At 37.6% G+C, this 18725-nt stretch overlaps 1 protein-coding gene and 1 long non-coding RNA gene across 7 annotated transcripts in view; one reads left to right on the plus strand and one right to left on the minus strand.

Moving 5' to 3' along the window:
- LOC105475542 (dynein cytoplasmic 1 intermediate chain 1) overlaps positions 1-18725 on the plus strand; it is a 319181-nt gene that overhangs the window by 56549 nt on the left and 243907 nt on the right. The window lies entirely within an intron of this gene.
- LOC139362800 (uncharacterized) lies at positions 477-14655 on the minus strand. The gene is made up of 2 exons (XR_011622161.1): positions 14577-14655; positions 477-681 (listed from the first exon to the last, which is right to left on the minus strand). It is a non-coding gene; the product is annotated as an uncharacterized lncRNA (long non-coding RNA).

Here is an 18725-nt window from a genome sequence, read left to right on the forward strand (position 1 = left end):
AAGATGGCTTTTGCTTTCTCCTTATTAATTCCTATTATTGCAAAACAACACTCCCCCAAACACAAATCAAACATAGACCCACACATCTGCTTAAAAGTGGGGCACACAAGTTCTGCAATGGGAGATGTTTGACTTTATCATAACCATCCTGCCCTTTACTAACAAGTTGCCTTAGGTTAACTTTTGTCTAAGATCAGTATTAAAATATTGTGTCTTGTTTGTTTACTTTTCAGTTTTTGGGGAACTCACAATAAGCACTTAATTTGAATTAAGTTTGAACAGTTAAAGATTCCTGTTTAAAAAGAAACAAGGAAATTAATTGAATACCTTGATCTAAAGATATTTCAAATCCTTGATGTTGAGTTATGTCTCCTATGTCCTAAATATCATTTTTTTTCAGATGGAAATTTATTATCACAAGTTAAAAGAAAACTTCAGAGATGAAGACTTGGAGTTGAATAAAACACACAAACATATCCTAGAAACTCAGTTTATTTCCATTGTAGGATTGGAGTTAGCCGTAGTCACACATGAGATATTTCTAGTGGGGTGCTTGTATCAGCTGGTCATCAAGCTCAGGAGAGCTGATTGTGCATTTCTCTTCTGAGCTTCGCATTCAGTTAAATCAGCTAGAAATCAACCATGGTGGAAGTATTTACACCACAGAAATTGCCTCCTTTCCTATAAGCAATTTATTAAGCACTTACTGACAGAGCACTGGATATCTCTAAGTGAATAGCAAGTTTCATAACCACATTTTATGGAACCATTATCTTTTCTTTCTGAATATAAACTGACATATCCCAAACCAGGCATTTATTTACTTATTATTCATTTTGAATTCCTGAGATTCCTGGGCATATATCTCTGAGGCGTTATCAGTTTCAATGCCTACTGTAGGTATAAAAAGAGGTTGAAGGACTATTTGCATGTTAGGTTAAATGCCATCTGCCTGTGATCCTTTGTATATACAAAAATTCTTAGCTGATTCATGACAATACTAAGCCAAGGAAATATCCTAACATTCAGGTAACCGATGCACTATTTCTTTTTTAACCTTACTAAATTCTTGGCTATTTAGTTGTATAGTTCATTTATGTTATATTTCAATTTGTATTGTTTAAATAACCAAGAGATATGGCTTAAATAAAGCAGAGAATATACAGTAAGTTATAGTTCAGGGGAACTTCAGAATGTAGTTCTTCAGAATTACATTGTGTTAAAAAAAAAAAAAAAAAAAGGCGGGGGAGAGAACTGGCAGAGACTACCCCATGCACTTAAATTAACAGATTTTTAGACAGATTGCAGCAGTGTTAAATTGCACTTGCTGATGTGGAATAGTTTGGAATTTTCCCATTTATATCTGTTTTCCAAGCAAAAACTCACTGTTGACTATGCAGATTAAAACTGGTGACTTACTCTAGGGAGATAGCGTATCTGTGGCCCCACCTGGCCTGCTGCATTATACTTCAGAGTGAACCCAGTGCGTCGGAGAGAGAAGACAGGAGACTTTCTGTTCACTTTCTAAATACAAACCGATGTATCCCAAACTAGGCATTTATTTATTTATTATTCATTTTGAATTCCTGAGATTCCTGGGCATTTATCTCTGAGGTTCTATCAATTTCAATGCCTATTGTAGGTATAAAAGGATGTTGAAGGAGTATTTGCATGTTAGGTTAAATGCCATCTGCCTGTGAGTGAGTGGCTTATCTTAGAGAGTTTGAAGGCATTTTCAGAGAATATTTGAGAGATGGCATTATTTTAGCCATGTTACAATTTCAAATATTGCCTTAATAAAAATTTCTAGATTTTTCTAGAGAGTTTTATTTCACCTTCTTGAGTTGTGGCATGGGAATGACCATAGTCCATAGCTTGCTCTGTCACTTAATTTAACGCCTTTACTGAAGTATAACTGACTTTAAATAAACTACACATATTTAAACTATTCAAATTGATGGTTTTGACATGTATACACATCCATGAAATTATCACCGCAATCAAGATAGTGAACACGTTAGTCATCCCCAAGAGTTTCCTCATGCCCCTTTGTAATCTAAACTCTTGCTTCTTCCTGTTCTTCTCTATCCCCCAAACATCTGATCTGCTTTCTGTCACTATACCTTAGTTTGCATTTCCTAGATTGTCATATAAATGAAATCATCCAGGAGGTACTCCTTTGACTGACTTCCTTCATTCAGAAGGATTATTTTGAGATTCATTCAGGTTAAGTGTATATAAACAGCTCAATCCTTTTTATTTCATTGTATGGATATACCACAGTTTGTTTATCCAGTCATTTTTTACATACATTGGGTTGTTTACAATTTTTGCCCATTACAAATAGAACTGCTATAAACATTCATGTACAAATATTTTAATGCACATACGCTTTCATTTCTTTTGGGTAAATACTTCCCAGTAGAGGTATTTATGGTTGAATCATATAGTAGATATACATTTAACTTTTTAAGAAATTGTCAAACTGTTTTCAAAGTGGTTTTACCATTATACATTCCCACCAGCAGTTTATGAGAGCCTCAATTTTTCCACATTCTTGACAACACTTAGTTTGCGCTTTTTAAAAGAAATTATTAATTTGTTAACTATTATTAAAGGAGTATAGTGGTATTTCATTGTGGTTTTAATTTGCATTTTCCTAATGACTAATAATGTTGAGTATCTCTTTAGTTGCTTATTTGCCATATGAGTATCCTCTCTGATGAAATGTCTGCTTAAATCTGTTAGTCTTATATATTGTTTTTGAGTTGGGTTATTTTCTCATTATTGATTTTGAAAGTTCTTCCTGTGTTCTGGATAAAATGCTTTATGGGGTTTATAATTTGTTAATATTTTCTCTCAGTCTGTGACCTGTCATTTTCATTTTCTTAACAGTGTCTTTAAGAAAGCAAACCAGCAAACCATTTTAATTTTGACTAATTACAGTTTACAAATTTGTTCTTTTATGGATCATGCTTTTGTTAACATAATTTTGATTTTTAAGTGATTATTTTAATATTTGGTAGAATACAATTCACCTGTGAAATTATTTGGGTTTGGAATATTATTGTGGAGGAGGTTTTTTGTTTTGTTTTATTTTGAGACAGAGTCTCACTCTGTCACCTAGGCTGGAGTGCAGTGGTATGATCTTGGCTCACTGCAACCTCCCAGGCCAGAGACAGATACCTCTTTGAGATACTAATTTTATTTCCTTTAGGTATATATATATATATCCAGAGGAGGGACTGTTAGATAATATGTAGCTCTAGTTTTAGTTTTTTGAGGAACTTCCATATTATTTTCCATAATGGCAATACCAATTTACAATCTTATCAACAGTGTACTAGGTTGTTTTCTCAATATCCTTGCCAATACTTCTTATTTTTTCTTTTTAGTAATAGGGATCATGATTATATCTCATTATAGTTTTGATTTGCATTTCTCTGATAATTAGTGATGTTGAACACTGTTTCATATACATATTGGTCATCTTATGTCTTATTTAGGGCCTCTGTCCATTTTTATATCAGGTAATTTGTAATTTTGCTATTGAGTTGTTTCAGTTCTTTATATATTTTGGGTATTAACCCCTTATCAGTAATATGGAATAAAATATTATCTCCCATTCTGTACATTGCCTTATCATTGTAGTGGTTGTTTTCTTATTGTGCAGAAGCTTTTTAGCTTGCTGTAGTCTGCTTGTCTACTTTTGCCTTTGTTGCCTGTGCCTTTAGTGTCATATCTAAAAAATCATTGCCAAGGTCAATGTCAAAAATCTCATTTCTTACGTTTTCTTTTAGGAGTTGTATAGTTGCAGGTCTTACATTTATATCTTTTATCCATTTTGAGTTGTGTGTGTGTGTGTGTGTGTGTGTGTGTGTGTGTGTGTGTGTGATGTAAAATAAAGATCCAATTTCATTCTTTCAAATATGGATATTTAGTATTCCCAACACTGTGAATTGAAGAGACTATCATTTCTCCATTTTGTATTCTTGTCACTGTTGTGGAAAATTAGTTGACTGTGGATGTGTGGGTTAATTTCTGGAATCTTCATTCTGTCTCACTGACCTATATGCCTGTTTTAGTTACAGTTCCATACTGTTTTGATTAATATAGCTTTGTAGTATAATTTGAAATCAAGAAGTGTGATACCTCTTGAGAATACCTTTCTCAAGATTGCTTTGGTTATTTAAGGTCTTTTGGGGTTCCATATGAATTTTAAGATTTTTTTCTATTTCTGTGAAAAGTATTTGAATTTTGGTAAAAAATTGCATTGAATCTGTAGACTGCTCTAGGAAGCATGGACATTTTAATAATATATTTTTTTAAATTCATGAACATACAATATCTTTTCATTTATCTGTGTCTTCAATTTTTTCATAAATGCTTTATAGTTCTTTTATGTAGAGATCTTTCACATTCTTGGTTAAATCTAAGTATTTTATTCTTTCTGATGCTATTATGAGTGGAAATGCTTTCTTGATTTCTTTTTCAGATAGTTCATTGTTGGTGTAGAGAAACATTATTAATTTTTGCATTAATTTTTGTAGAGTCCATAAAGTTTTCTACATACAAGCTCATGTCATTACAAAAAAAAAAAAACATTTTACTTCTTTCTTATTTGGATGACTTGTATTTCTTTTTCTGTCTAATTTATCTGGCTAAGACTTCCAATATTATGTTAAATAGAAGCTTTGTTTCCTTTCTCTTTTTCTTTTTATTTTTTGAGACAGAGTCTTGCTCTATCCCCCAGGCTGGAGTGCAGTGGTGTGATCTTGGCTCACTGCAACCTCCACCTCCCAGGTTCAAGCAATTCTCCTGCCTCAGCCTCCCAAGTAGCTGGGACTATAGGCATGTGCCACCATACCTGGCTAATTTTTGTATTTTTAGTAGTGATGCAGTTTCACCTTGTTGGCCAGGCTAGTCTGAAACTCCTGACCTCACCCACCTTGGCCTCCCAAAGTGCTGGGATTACAGATGTGAACCACGGCACCCAGCCTCCTTTCTCTTTTTCTTCTATGTAGCTTCTATAGGTATTTTCTTTGTGGTTATTATGGGACTTACATAAAATTTGTTATAGTAAGCTGATAGCATTTTCTCTTGCATATAAAAACTCTACATTTTTATCTCATTTCCCCCCACATTATGTGCTATTGGTGTTGTAGTTCATATCTGTTTAGAATGTGTGTCCATTTACATAATTTAGTTATAGTCATTTTTCATTCATCTTTTCACTTTTATATTTGAACCAAAAGCTGTTTACCCACCACCTTTATAGCAATACAGACTTCTGTTTTGTCTATATATTTACCTTTAACAACAGATTTTATACTTTCTTTTGTTTTTGTGTTGCTGTTTAGAATCCTTTCGTTTCAAGTTGAAGAATTTTCTTTAGCGGTTTTTTTTTTTTGAGATGGAGTCTCGCTAAGTCGCCCAGGCTGGAGTGCAGTGGTGCGATCTCGGCTCACTGCAAGCTCCGCCTCACAGGTTCACGCCATTCTCCTGCCTCAGCCTCCCAAGTAGCTGGGACTACAGGCGTCTGCCACCACACCTGGCTAATTTTTTGCATTTTTTTAGTAGAGACAGGGTTTCACTGTGTTAGCCAGGATGGTCTCGATCTCCTGACCTCGTGATGCGCCCACCTCGGCCTCCCAAAGTGCTGGGATTAAAGGCATGAGCCACCGTGCCCAGCCTCTTTAGCATTTTTTATATGTCAGAACTAGTGATGGTAACCTCTCTTAGCTTTTGTTTGTCTGAGAAAGGCTTTATTATCCCCTTCATTTTTGAAGGACAGGTTTGCCTGGTATTGTATTCTTGATTGGCAGTTGTTGTTGTTGTTTTTTTTCTCTTTCAGCACTTTGAATATATCACACACTCCCTTCTGGCCTGCATGATTTCTACTGAAAATTCAGCTCATAGTCTTATGAGGGTTCTCAGGTAGATAACAAGTAGCCATTTTCTTGTTTTCAAAATCTTCTCTTTGCTTTTAACTTTTGACAATTTATTTATAATACGTTCTTGGTTTGGGCATCTTTGGGATTTTCTTATATAGTGTTCTTGGTGTTCTTCGGGCTTCCTGAATCTGGATGTCTTATTTCCTTCCCCAGGTTTGGGAATTTTTCAGCCATTATTTCTTTTTTTTTTTTTTTTTTTTTTTGAGACGGAGTCTTGCTTTGTCGCCCAAACTGGAGTGCAGTGGCCGGTTCTCAGCTCACTGCAAGCTCCGCCTCCCAGGTTTACGCCATTCTCCTGCCTCAGCCTCCGGAGTAGCTGGGACTACAGGCGCCCGCCACGTCGCCCGACTAGTTTTTTGTATTTTTTAGTAGAGACGGGGTTTCACCGTGTTAGCCAGGATGGTCTCCATCTCCTGACCTCGTGATCCGCCCGTCTCAGCCTCCCAAAGTGCTGGGATTACAGGCTTGAGCCACCACGCCCGGCCCATTATTTCTTTGAATAAGTTTTCTGGTTCTCCTTCTGTGAGTTTCATAATGCATATATCGGTCCACTTGAAGTTACCCTGTAATTCTCTTAATATATCTTCACTCTTTTTTATTCTTTTTTTTCCTTTTTGCTCCTCTGACTAGAGGATTTCCAGTGAGCTGTCTTTGACTTTACTTCTCCTTTCTTCTGCTTAATCAAGTTTGCTGTTGAAACCTCATATTGAATTTTTCAGTTGAGTTATTGTATTCTTCAGGTCTATTATTTCTATTTGGTATTTTTAAATATTTTCTATCTCTTTGTAAAGATTCTCACAGTGTTCATGCATTTCTCTCCTAACTATTGTGAACATCGTCACGATCAACATTTTGAATTCTCTGTTGGGTAAATCACATGTCTCCATTTCATTAAGGTAGGTTTCTGAAGATTTATCTTGTTCTTATATTTGGAACATATTTTCATTTTCTTTGATTCTTTGTGTTAGTTTCTGCACATTTTATAAAACAGCCACCTCTCTTAGTCTTCACTGACTGGTCTCATATAAGAGACCATCTTCATCCATTAGGCTAGCTAGAGATTCTGGATGCTTCCTAATCCTTTGTGCTTCCAAACTGCAGTCTGTTTCCTTAGTGGGCCCAGGGTACAAGAGTATGCTAAACCCTAAGAGAGTTCTAAGATTGGCAAGATTAGAGCCAGTCTCTTGAGTAGCAGTTGGAATAATTGATGTATTAGGTAGATGTTCTAATGCATCAATTTATTCCAGCTCTCCTTATGCATCTCCAGCTGTCCTTAATGCATCTCTCCTTAGGAAGAAGCTGGGAACTGGAGTTTATCACCCACTTGCTCTGCACTGAGGCAGGAAGAGGAACTGTGGTAAATGCCTGTATGCTCAATCAGACTGCAGGCTGTTTTAAATCATTGCTTTACTCTCTGTTATCTCTAGGGGTCTAGTAAATGGTAGGCCCTTCAGCTCTCAGAGCAGACAAGTTAGAGGCCAGTCCCTCTGGTAGCGACTAGAAAAGTTGAGGGTCTAGATGGGTAGTTTAAGTTCTCCTAAGGAGAAACTATAGGCTTGGTTTTATTTCTGGAATGATTTGTGGGGAGGAGCCATGGGAAGTATCCTCACATTCACTTCAACTTCCAGTGACTAGTGACTGCCTGCCCTGTTAGCTCCAAGAAACAGGCAAGTCAGAAGCCAGATCCATGGGTAGCAGCTGGAATAGTCAAGGTACTAGATGTATAGTGTGACCCCTTCCAGGGAGAATCTGAGAGCTGTGCATTTTGGTAAAATGAGCTGGCAGGAGGAGTCATAGGAAGAGCCTGCAAGGCCATTCAAAACCACTGCTTTGTTCTCTGGAGACTCCAAGTGACCAGTGAATACTGGGCCCTATCAGCTCCCCAGTTAGGTGAGTTAGTAACCAGACTCCCAAGCAGCAGATGAAAAAAAATCAGGTCATTTGTTGTGTAGTCCAGCTCCTTCCAGGGAGAAGCTAGAGGTTTGATTTCTTTGCCAGAGTGAACTAGAGGAAGGAGCTGTGGGAAGAAGTGTCTACATACCCATTTAAACTCCCTGGGGACTAGTAATTGCCTGCCCTGTTGACTTCCAGATACAGGCTAGTTAGAAGCCAGACCCTTGGGCAGCAGCTGGAAAAGTCAGGGCTTTTGATGTGCAATTTGACCCCTTCTAGGGAAAAGCTGGGAGCTGGGCTTTGTTGCCTGCTCACTCTGTGCTAAGCCAGTGGGGAGAAGCATGGGAAACGCTTGAGTGCCTGTTTAAAGCTGCCTCTGTTCTCTGCCATTCCAGGGGTCTAATAAATGCTGGGCCCCATCAGCTTCCAAAGATAGGCAGGTTAAGAGTCATTTCCTCTGCTAGTGGTTTTAAGAGTTGGGGTACTGTATGTGTGGTACAAACTCTTTACTCGTTAGGGAGAAACTAAGAGATGGAGGTTCTCCGCAATTGTATAGTGCTGGGCTGAGGGTAGGGTTTATGGTGAGAGTGAGAATATGTCTCAGCTTTTCTTACCTGTGCTGAAGTGGGAATTTTCTCAGCCATCCAGTATACAGAAGTCTCTCCACTAGTTTCTGTATTTTTCTCAGGGGATATCGATTCATGTATATGTTTATTTGATGCTCTATGGGTGGAGTGAGAGTTCTCAGCCTCCTATTCTGTTTTTTTGCTGAAGTCCTCCTGCATGTTTGGTAATTTTTTTATTTATATGAGACATTGTGAATTTTTTTTTTTAGGGTTCAGATACTTGAATTTCTATGAATTTCTTATGATTTGTTCTGAGATATAGTAAATTAACTTTGACCAAATTTTATCTTTTAAGGTCTTGCTTTTAAGATTTTTTAGTTGGGACAGGAGCAGTGCTCAGCTTAGGGCTAATTCCTGCTACTGAAGTAAATCTCTTACATGTGTTCTACACATTGCCCCATAAATCTTAAGATTTTCCAGTCTGGCTGGCGTGAACAGAAACTATTCCTATTCCTGTGTAAATGCCCAGAACTGTTATCTGTAATTGTTTTCAGGTCATTCTTTCCTTGGCCTCAGGTAGTTTCTTCACATAAATGTACTGATCAATGCTGAGCTGAATTCTCAAAGTTAACCTTCTGAGTCTTCTTTTGTGCCGATTTCTTCTGTCTGCTGTATTGTCCTGTGAATTCTAACGGCCTGGTCTCACTGGACTGTGAACTCTGTCTCTACAACTTAGAAAGTCTGCTGGATTTCACCTGAGTTTCCTGCCTGCACCATGGCCTGGAAACTCTCTCAATGCTGTAACCTGGGGCAGTTGTAGGGCTTCTCTTGCTTGTGTCCCTCCCTCATATATCACTGTTCCTCATTGCCTGATCTCTAGTGGCCTGTAAGTTGTTTTATTCAGCATTACCTTTTTTAAAGTTCAGGTTTCTGGGTAAATTTGATCTATATTACTCCATTTTAGCCAGAAACACAAATGTTGTGTCACTTGATTCTGGTTTGTATGTTAACTATGTGATCAGCAAAGCAAATGGCAGCAGAGAGAAAAAAAGGGAGATGATACGGCTTTCAGAAAAAAAAAATAACTTCAAGAAAATTGTAAATAAAATGAGAAAATAAGTGCAACTCAGCTTTGCTTTTTTACCAGGGAAATACATATGGAAGTACCAAAAATGCTTTGCTTTCTTAAGCCATTATAATAGGTTAGGTGAATTGAAGATACTGAAAGGGGAAGATGAAATAACAGGATAAAAAGAGTAAGCTAAAGGATCACAGGAGAGAAAGAACTTGTATAGCTTGGAAGTGAATAAATATGTCATTGAAATTTGGAACTAACTGCAATGGGAAAATTTGAGGGAAGGATTATGTTTAAAATGTTTTTTGGTGTGTATTATGAAGAGAACATAAATGCAAATATTCCCACGAGATTACCTATCTTCCAGAAGATGGGCTGAGGACAACATAAGAAGAGCAGGGCTGGGAGAGAAGAAAAAATTCTCAACTTTAAGTAGATATCAGTGAGCAATGAGGGTATTTTGTGGCCCTTCACTCCAAATTATTAAACCTAATACCTTATGGAATATTTAATGGCTTTAGAAGCCTCATGACTATATTTCCTTTACATATTAGTATATGAAACTCTTGATAGAGTTTTTAAAAATATTAGGAAGGAAAGAGAATGAAGGAAAACCGTGAAGCTGTGAGCAAGGATTTGGCTGTTCCTTCACAGAAGAAAGAACTTAGATTTTATTTTCAGTGTTTGAGAGACACTGTTAATGTACTTGCCCAATGGACTCTTCCTGCCTGCTGCACAGACAAAACCAGTTCACTGAGACCAAAGCATTGCAATAAAGAATTTAACTGATGAAGGCCTGCTATGCCACGTAGGAGACAGAGTTGCTACTCAAATCAATCTCCTGCAAAATTTGGAGGCTAGGGTGTTTTAAGGATAGTTTAGTGGGTGGAGGGTAGAGGAATGGGTGCTTCTGATTGGTTGGAGATGCAATCGTAAGGGTGTAGAAAATGGTCCTCAACCTCTGAGTCTGTTTTCTGGGTGGGGGCTCCAGGACAGACCGGTGGAACCCAAGAGTCAAGGGTCTGGGTGGGGCTATTGTCATGTGTGTCCCTGTGAAGAGACCACCAAACAGGCTTTGTGTGAACAATAAAGCTTTTTAATCACCTGGGTGCAGGCGGGCTGAGTCGGAAAAGAGAGTCAGCGAAGGGAGATAAGGGTGGGGCCGTGGGGCTGTTTTATAGGATCTGGGTAGGTAAAGGAAAATTACAGTCAAAGGGGGGTTGTTCTCTGGCGGGCAGGAGTGGGGGTCACAAGGTGCTCAGTGGGGGAGCTTTTTGAGCCAGGATGAGCCAGGAAAAGGAATTTCACAAGATAATATCATTGCTTAAGGCAAGGACTGGCCATTTTCACTTCTTTTGTGGTGGAATGTCATCAGTTAAGGCAAGGCAGGGCATTTGCACTTCTTTTGTGATTCTTCAGTTACTTCAGGCCATCTGGGTGTATACGTGCAAGTCACAGGGGATGCGATGGCCTGGCTTGGGCTCAGAGGCCTGACAGCCATCAGGTCATCAGAAATGCAGAAGCCTAAAAAGACATTTTAAAAGGCCAATCTTAGATTGTACAATACTGAATTGAGGAAGTTGCAAATCTTGTGACCTCCAGAATAATGGCTGGTAATCTTTAACTATGCCTACATCTTAGCAGAATTCAGGCCCCTCTCATTTTCCTAACCTGATGGCCTTTCATTAGTTTTATAAAGGTAGTCTAATTTTGGGAAATGGCTATTATCATTTAAACTATAAACTAAACTTCTTCCAAAGTAGTTTGGTCCAAGCCCAGGAATGACCAAGTACAGTTTGGAGGTTAAAGGCAAGATGAGAGTTGGTCAGATCAGATCTCTTTCACTGTCATAATTTTCTCACTGTTATAATTTTTGCAAAGGTGGTTTCACCATTAGGTGGTGACCTCTTCTTTCTCTAAACTATCTTCTTTGTGTTCTTGGCTGAAAGAGAGAATGTGCATTACCCTTGAATCTGCCAGGCACCATTCCGAACTGCTATGGTGAAATAAAGAGATCACTCTGTCAAGAATAGAAGTAAAACCAACTATATAAAGAAATGAGAGAAGCATATAATCCTCAAGATGGTGGTAGGTATTACAGAAAATCTAACTAGGAAAGTTCTAGAGGTCTTTTTACATTTTAAAGTTATTGCCATTTGCCTAACAGAACAGTTGTAACCCCATTAGCCTTTAATGAAGGAAGACCTTCGTTTGGTTTATTCTCCTAGCTTTGTCAAATATTCTTATGCATTATGTTTCGATATCTGGTTTGAATTAATTTTCAAGGTTCGTCATGTAACAATGCCTGATATGTTCTTGAGAATAATGCCAGTTGAATTCTTTGAGCAAGCTGACAACCTCTGCCTCTTCAGTAACATTCAATCACACTTTCTACAGAAATTGAAATATGAAACAGCATCTTATAATATGTGTGTGTGTATCAAAATGTAGTAGCAAAATGGATTTCAGAATCTATAAATATAGATTTATATTCTGACCCATGAAGAACTGTTTTAAATTGGTTTTAACAGAACCAATCAAAATTTTGTCACAAGAGAGGAAGGAAGCGTTTTGCTCACCATTTGTAATAATCATTTATTTGTCCCCAAACATTTCTTGAGAAGTTTCTATCAGCCAGTGTTTGTTCTTTGCCCTCAAGAATCTTGAGTAAGCAATTATAGGGCATTTTCCGTTCCACAGTAGCAAGTGGATTTTCAAAAAACAATATTTCTTTTTCATTCAATTTCAGAAAGATGTAGGCCAGTTATTAAGGAGGTATGCTTATACTTTGGTACCCAGTGACTTGAAGAATTCTATAATTTTATAGTTTTATGTTGGCACAAATTGTATGGAAGCTTGTTCATAAGTATCAAGGCAGTAAAAGGTCATTCCTGTATAATTTTTAATATAATCATTGTCGTGTATATATTATTGTGTATATATTATTGGAGAAAACTCACTTCTGTACCTTCTGTCCTTATTATTCTGAACTTTCAACATCCTTTGTAAAGTGAACTCATAATAGCAGAACCTCTTCCAGTATTGCCAAGTTCTGTTATAATCATGACTATTTTGATTCTTCTCTCATCCTAGAAATTTACTTGTGTTATGAAATTCAAAGCTAACCCTTTGGTTATGCCTATTGATTGAGCCAGACTTGACATTTGCTTCTGTTCAGGAAAAATGCTTTTGCTGCCAAACTAATATCTCTGCACAGTAAGAAGCAAATACCATGGAAATGAAATAAATACTTCCTAAAATGATTTTTTAAATGTGAACATAGAAGAATGGAAGCTCATCCTTCTTGAGGTAGTTAGTCAGAAAAGGTCAGCCATCAAGCTGTTTCCCAGTACTTGGAGAAAAACACCCATTCTGAACATAAATGATAAATCTGTGTGTGTGTGTGTGTGTGTGTGTGTGTGTGTGTGAGATGAAGGGGGCTACAAGGCCAGGTTCATGTCCTCATTGTAGTACCCCATGCTCACCATTCCTCCATGTGGTATCCCATACTTAGCTCTCTAAGAATCAGTCCATCAGATGTCACACCTTGACACCTCATTACATTAAAATTTAGTAGCTGAAAAACAAATTAACTCTGTCATTATAAAATGTCTGTCATATTACATGAGTTCCTGTGCCATTAGCATTCTACATTCTCTTTTTCTATAGATGCAACATTTTCTCTATGACTCCATTGGGTGACTCCCAGGTCCTCATTTTGAATTTTGTCTTCTCTGACCTTTGGTCCTACATTTCTTATGATCAGAAAAGCCCTTATCACAAACTCATCCACCAAGTATGCATTTTTTTAACCCCAATGCAGGTATTTCTCTAGATTTCTTTATGTCTTCCAGTTACACTAGTCACTTTTCTTCCTACAAGGTGTGAACCTTTCAATTAATCTCTAATTTGTTTCCTTTCCTTCACCCTCCATATCAAGCAAACTAAGCTCTGCCCTGAATTCTTCTCCAAAGTCTCCAATTTGCAGCATTCTTTCCATTCCAGTGCTGTCGCCACTTGGTGCTTTCTCATCACCCTGGACCAAGTCTCCACACTTTGTTAGACCATCAATCACAAATCTTTTCTCTGGCTGCTCCCTTTGAATTGTTTATCCTGGATTTGGTTTTGTTCCTGAACCTACCCACCCATCCCCCTTTGCTTGTATTTTCTTCCTCAATTCCATTTTCTCCACACTCAGCTTCTAAGGCCCAGTGACTTTCCACACCTAACATTGGCCCCTCATTTTTCAGAGAAGGGTTTAGACTCCATTTTTTTTTTTACATAGTTTCTATACAAACATGTTTTAAATGTTGTCTTGCAGCTGTCAATTTCTTACCCAGTAACTTTTAATAACTCCTCACTGTCTACAGCATAAAGTTCAAATTCTTTAACCCGATACTTAAAACTCTCTACTAATCTGGTCTCAGTATATATCTCTAAATTTATCTCTTCTTGCTCTCAAATCAAAACTTCTATTCTGAAAAACTTGTCTCTCAGACATAAAATGTGAATTCAGTCTCCAGATCTTTGTATATGCCGGGAGATCTCCCTAGGACATTGTCCCCATTCCTTTCCACTTAATTGATTCCTGCCTATCCTTGAAATTCACACCAGAGCTTCTATTCTCTATGAAATCCTATTTCACTTACCCACAATAATCCACCCATTATACTTTCCTGCCTTACTTATTACGTGACTCACTCATGTTGGCTCTTATTATATGCTACCTTTTCTTCTTTTTTATTTTTATTTTTAAATTTACAAATGAAATTGTATGTGTTTACCATACACAGCATGGTGTATTGAATTATATATGCTTTGGGGAATAACTAAATATAGCTAATTAGCATATGCATTACCTCACATAGTTATCATAGTTATGGTGAGAACACTTAACATCCACCGTCTTACCATTTTTCAGTAACACAGTACAAATGGTCCCTGATTTACACTGGTGTTTTTACAGTTTTGTTTTTTCTTTCTTTACAGTGGGTTTATTGGAATGAAACCCAATTGTAAGTCCAGAAACCTCTGTATACTGTTATTACCTATAGTCACCATGTTATACAATACATCTCTTGAACTTACTTTTCCTGTATAACTGAAATTTTGTATCCATTTACCAGCATCTCCCATCTTTCCCTCCTCAACTGCCCCAGCCCCTGATAACCTTACCTTCCTACTGTCTAGTTTATGACATCAACTTTTCAAGATTCCACATGAGTGAGCTCGTACAGTACTTGTTGTTCTATACCTGGCTTATTTCACTTAACAAAATGCCCTCCTGGTTTATCTATATTGTTGCAAATGACAGGATTTTCTTTATTATGGCTGAGTAGTATTCCATTGTGTAAACCACATTTTCCTTATCTATTTGTCTTTTGATAAACACGTAAGTTGATTTCATATCTTGGCTATTGTGAATGATGCTGCAGTGAACACGGGGGTACAAATACCTCTCTGACATGTTCATTTTATTTTCTTTGGATGTTTGTCTTGTAGTGGGATTGCTGGATCATATGGAAGTTCTATTTTTAATTTTTTGAGTAACATTTATACTGTTTGACATAATGGCTATACTAATGTACATAGCCACCAACTGTGTGCAAGGGTTCCCTTTTCTCCACAATCTTGCCAGTATTTGCTGTCTTTTGTCCTTCTAATCATAGCCATTCTAACATGTATAAGGTGATAGTTCATTGTGGTTTTTAATTTGCATTTCTCTGATGATTAATGATGTTGAACAGTTTTTTCAGATACTCGTTGACCATCTGTATGTTTTCTTTTTTTTCTTTTCCTTTTTTTTTTTTGAGACGGAGTCTCGCTCTGTCACCCAGGCTGGAGTGCAGTGGCGCAATCTCAGCTCACTGCAAGCTCCGCCTCCCGGGTTTACGCCATTCTCCTGCCTCAGCCTCCCGAGCAGTTGGAACTACAGGCGCCCGCCACCACGCCCGGCTAATTTTTTTGTATTTTTAGTAGAGACAGGGCTTCACCATGTTCGCCAGGATGGTCTCGATCTCCTGACCTCGTGATCCGCCCGTCTCGGCCTCCCAAAGTGCTGGGATTACAGGTGTGAGCCACCGCGCCGGCCTGTATGTCTTCTATAAGGAGATGTCTACTCAGATCCTTTTTCCATTTCAAAATCTGGTTATTGTTTTCTTGCTATTAAATTGAGTTCCTTATATATTTTGGATATTACCCCTTAATCAGATGTAAGTTTGCAAATATTTTCTCCCATTTTGTACGTTGTCTCTTTACTCTGTTGATTGTTTCTTTTTCTGTGGAGAACTTTTTAGTTTGATGTAACTCCATTTGTTTGTTTTTGCTTTTGCAGAGTGTGCTTTTGAGGTCATTTCCCAAAAATCCTTGTCCAGAACAGTGTCACAGAGCTTTCCTGTTAGGTTTTCTTATAGTAGTTTCATATTTTACAATTGAGTCTATAATCAATTTTGAGGGAATTTTTTTGGATATGATGTAAGATAAAGGTCTAATTTATTCTTCTGCATGTGGATATCCAGTTTTTCCAACACCATTTGTTGCAAAGACTGTTCTTTCCCTAAAATGTGTTCTTGCCACCTGCATAAAAAATCGGTTGGCTGTAAATGCGTAGTTTTATTTCTGGGCTCTCAGTTCTGTTCCATTGGTCGGTATGTATGTTTTTATGCCAGTACCATGCTGTTCTGATTACTTAAGGTTTGTAATATATTTTGAAGTCAGGTAGTGTGATGCCTTCAGCTTTGTTCTTTTTGCTCAATGTTGCTTTAACTATTTGGGGTCTTTTATGGTTTCATAGGAATTTTAGGATTGCTTTTTCTAGTCCTGTAAAAATTTTCACTGGTCTTTTAATAGAGATTACCTAGAATTTGTAGGTCACTTTGAGTAGTATGGACATTTTGACAATATTAATTCTTCCAATCCGTAAGCATGGAATATCTATCAATTTATTTGTGTCTTCTTCAATTTCTCTCATCAGTATTTTATAGTTTTCAGTACAGAGATCTTTTATCTTTGTTAGATTTATTCGTAAGTGCTGTATTATTTTGGTCTCTATTGTAAATTGTTTTCTTGATTTTTTACTCAGTTCACTGTTCGTGTATAGAAGTGCTACTAATTTTTGTATATTGATTTTGCAACCTACAACTTAACTGCATTTGTTTATTATTTCTGAAGGTTTTTTAGTGAAGTCTTTAGGATTTTCTATATAAAAGATTATATTGTCTGCAAATAGGAGCAATTTGACTTCTTCTTTTCAGATTTGGATCCCTTTTGTTTCTTTCTCTTGCCTAATTGTTTTGCTAGGACTTCCAGGACTATGCTCAATAGAAGTAGCAAAAGTGCATACCTTTGCCTTGTACCAGATCTTTGAGGAAAAGCTTCCAACTTTTCCCTATTGAGTATGATGTTTGCTGTGGGTTTGTCATATATGACCTTTTTATGTGGAGGTGCATTCCTTCTATACCTAATTTATTGAGTGTTTTTTTTTTTTTTATCATGAAAGGGTGTTGAATTTTGCCAACTGCTTTTTTACATCTATTGAAATGATCATAAAATGTTTTTGTACATTTACAGTAGTCCTCTCTTCTATGTGGAAGATATGTTTCAAGACTGTCAGTGAATGCCTGAAACCATGGATAGTACTGAGCCCGATTACCAGTCAGATCATGTTTCTGTTCGTGTTTTCCTGCTACACACACAAATGTAATGCCTTTTCCATCTTAAGTAAGCGTGTGTCTTACACTGTGGCCATAACTTTTGCAGTTTAAGGTCTGTCAGCAAAACTAGCATGGGTTTCCTTTTCCTTCTTCACAATGTCACAGATAGGAGATTCATTCTTACCGTAGAATTGAGCAGCCCCACCATATGATTTTTCTTCTTTCTTTATTGAGAATATGTACCTTTTCACATAAATAAAACATTTTACAGTTTCTCTTTGACATAACCAGCCTCACTACTCCTGTGCTTTGGAACCATTATTAAGTAAAATAAGGGTTATTTGAACAAAAGCACTGTAATATCACAACTTTTTTCTTTCTTGAGACAAGGTCTCACTCTGTCACCCAGGCTGGAGTACAGTGTTTGTGAATGCAGCTCACTGCAGCCTCGACCTCCTGCGATCCTCCTGCCTCAGCCTCCAGTGCAGCTGGGACCACAGCACACCCTCCACACCTGGCTAATTTTTAAATTTTTTGAACAGAAGAGGTCTCATTTTGTTGCCCAGGCTGGTCTCAAACCCCTGGCCTCAAGCAATCCTCCAGCCTTGGCCTCCTCCCAAAGTGTTGGGATTACAGACATGAGCCACCATGCATGGCCAATATCACAACATTTGATCTGATAACTGAGATGAATACTAACTGATTCATTTGTGGGTAGCATATACAGCATGGATATGCTGGACAAAGGGACGATTGATGTCCCAGGCAGGATGAAGTGGTACAGTGCAAGATTTTATCATGCTATTCAGAACAGGGTACAATTTAAAACTTATGAATTGTCTATTTCTGGAATTTTATGTTTAATTTTTGGCATCACAGTTGACTGTGGGTAATGGAAACTGTGGAAAGCAAAACCTTGGATAAGGAGGGACTACTGTATTGAATTGCATACATGGGACTATCTTTTCGTCTCTGGGATAAATACCACTTAATCATAGTGAATGGTCTTTATAGTGTGCTATTGAATTTGATTTGCTAGTATTTTGTTGAAGATTTTTGCATCTGTGTTCATCAGAGATATTTGACTATAATTTTCTTTTTTATTTTTAGACCAGAGTTTTGCGCTTGTTGCCCAGGCTGGAGTGCAATGGCATGATCTCAGCTCACTGCAATCTCTGCCTCTTGGGTTCAAGTGATTCTCCTGCCTCAGCCTCCCGACTAGCTGGGATTACAGGCATGCGCCACCATGCCCCACTAATTTTGTATTTTTAGTGGAGTCAGGGTTTCTCCATGTTGGTCACGCTGGTCTTGAACTCCCGACCTTAGGTGATCTGCCTGCATTGGCCTCCCAAAGTGCTGGGATTACAGGTGTAAGCCACCGCGCCCGGCCAGTTTTCTTTTTTCAGTAACATTCTTCTCTGGCTTTGGTATCAGGGTAATGTGAGTTTCATAAAAATGAGTCTGGAAGTATCCCTCTCTTCAGTTTTCTGTAACAGAGAAAAAAATTGGTATTCATTCTTCTTTAAGTGTTTGTTAGAATTCAGCAGTGAAGGTCACAAGCTCTGGGCTTTGCTTTGGTTGGAGA

The sequence above is a fragment of the Macaca nemestrina genome, chromosome 4 (genome assembly GCF_043159975.1).
Source record: "Macaca nemestrina isolate mMacNem1 chromosome 4, mMacNem.hap1, whole genome shotgun sequence".
In the NCBI taxonomy this organism is placed as follows: domain Eukaryota; kingdom Metazoa; phylum Chordata; class Mammalia; order Primates; family Cercopithecidae; genus Macaca; species Macaca nemestrina.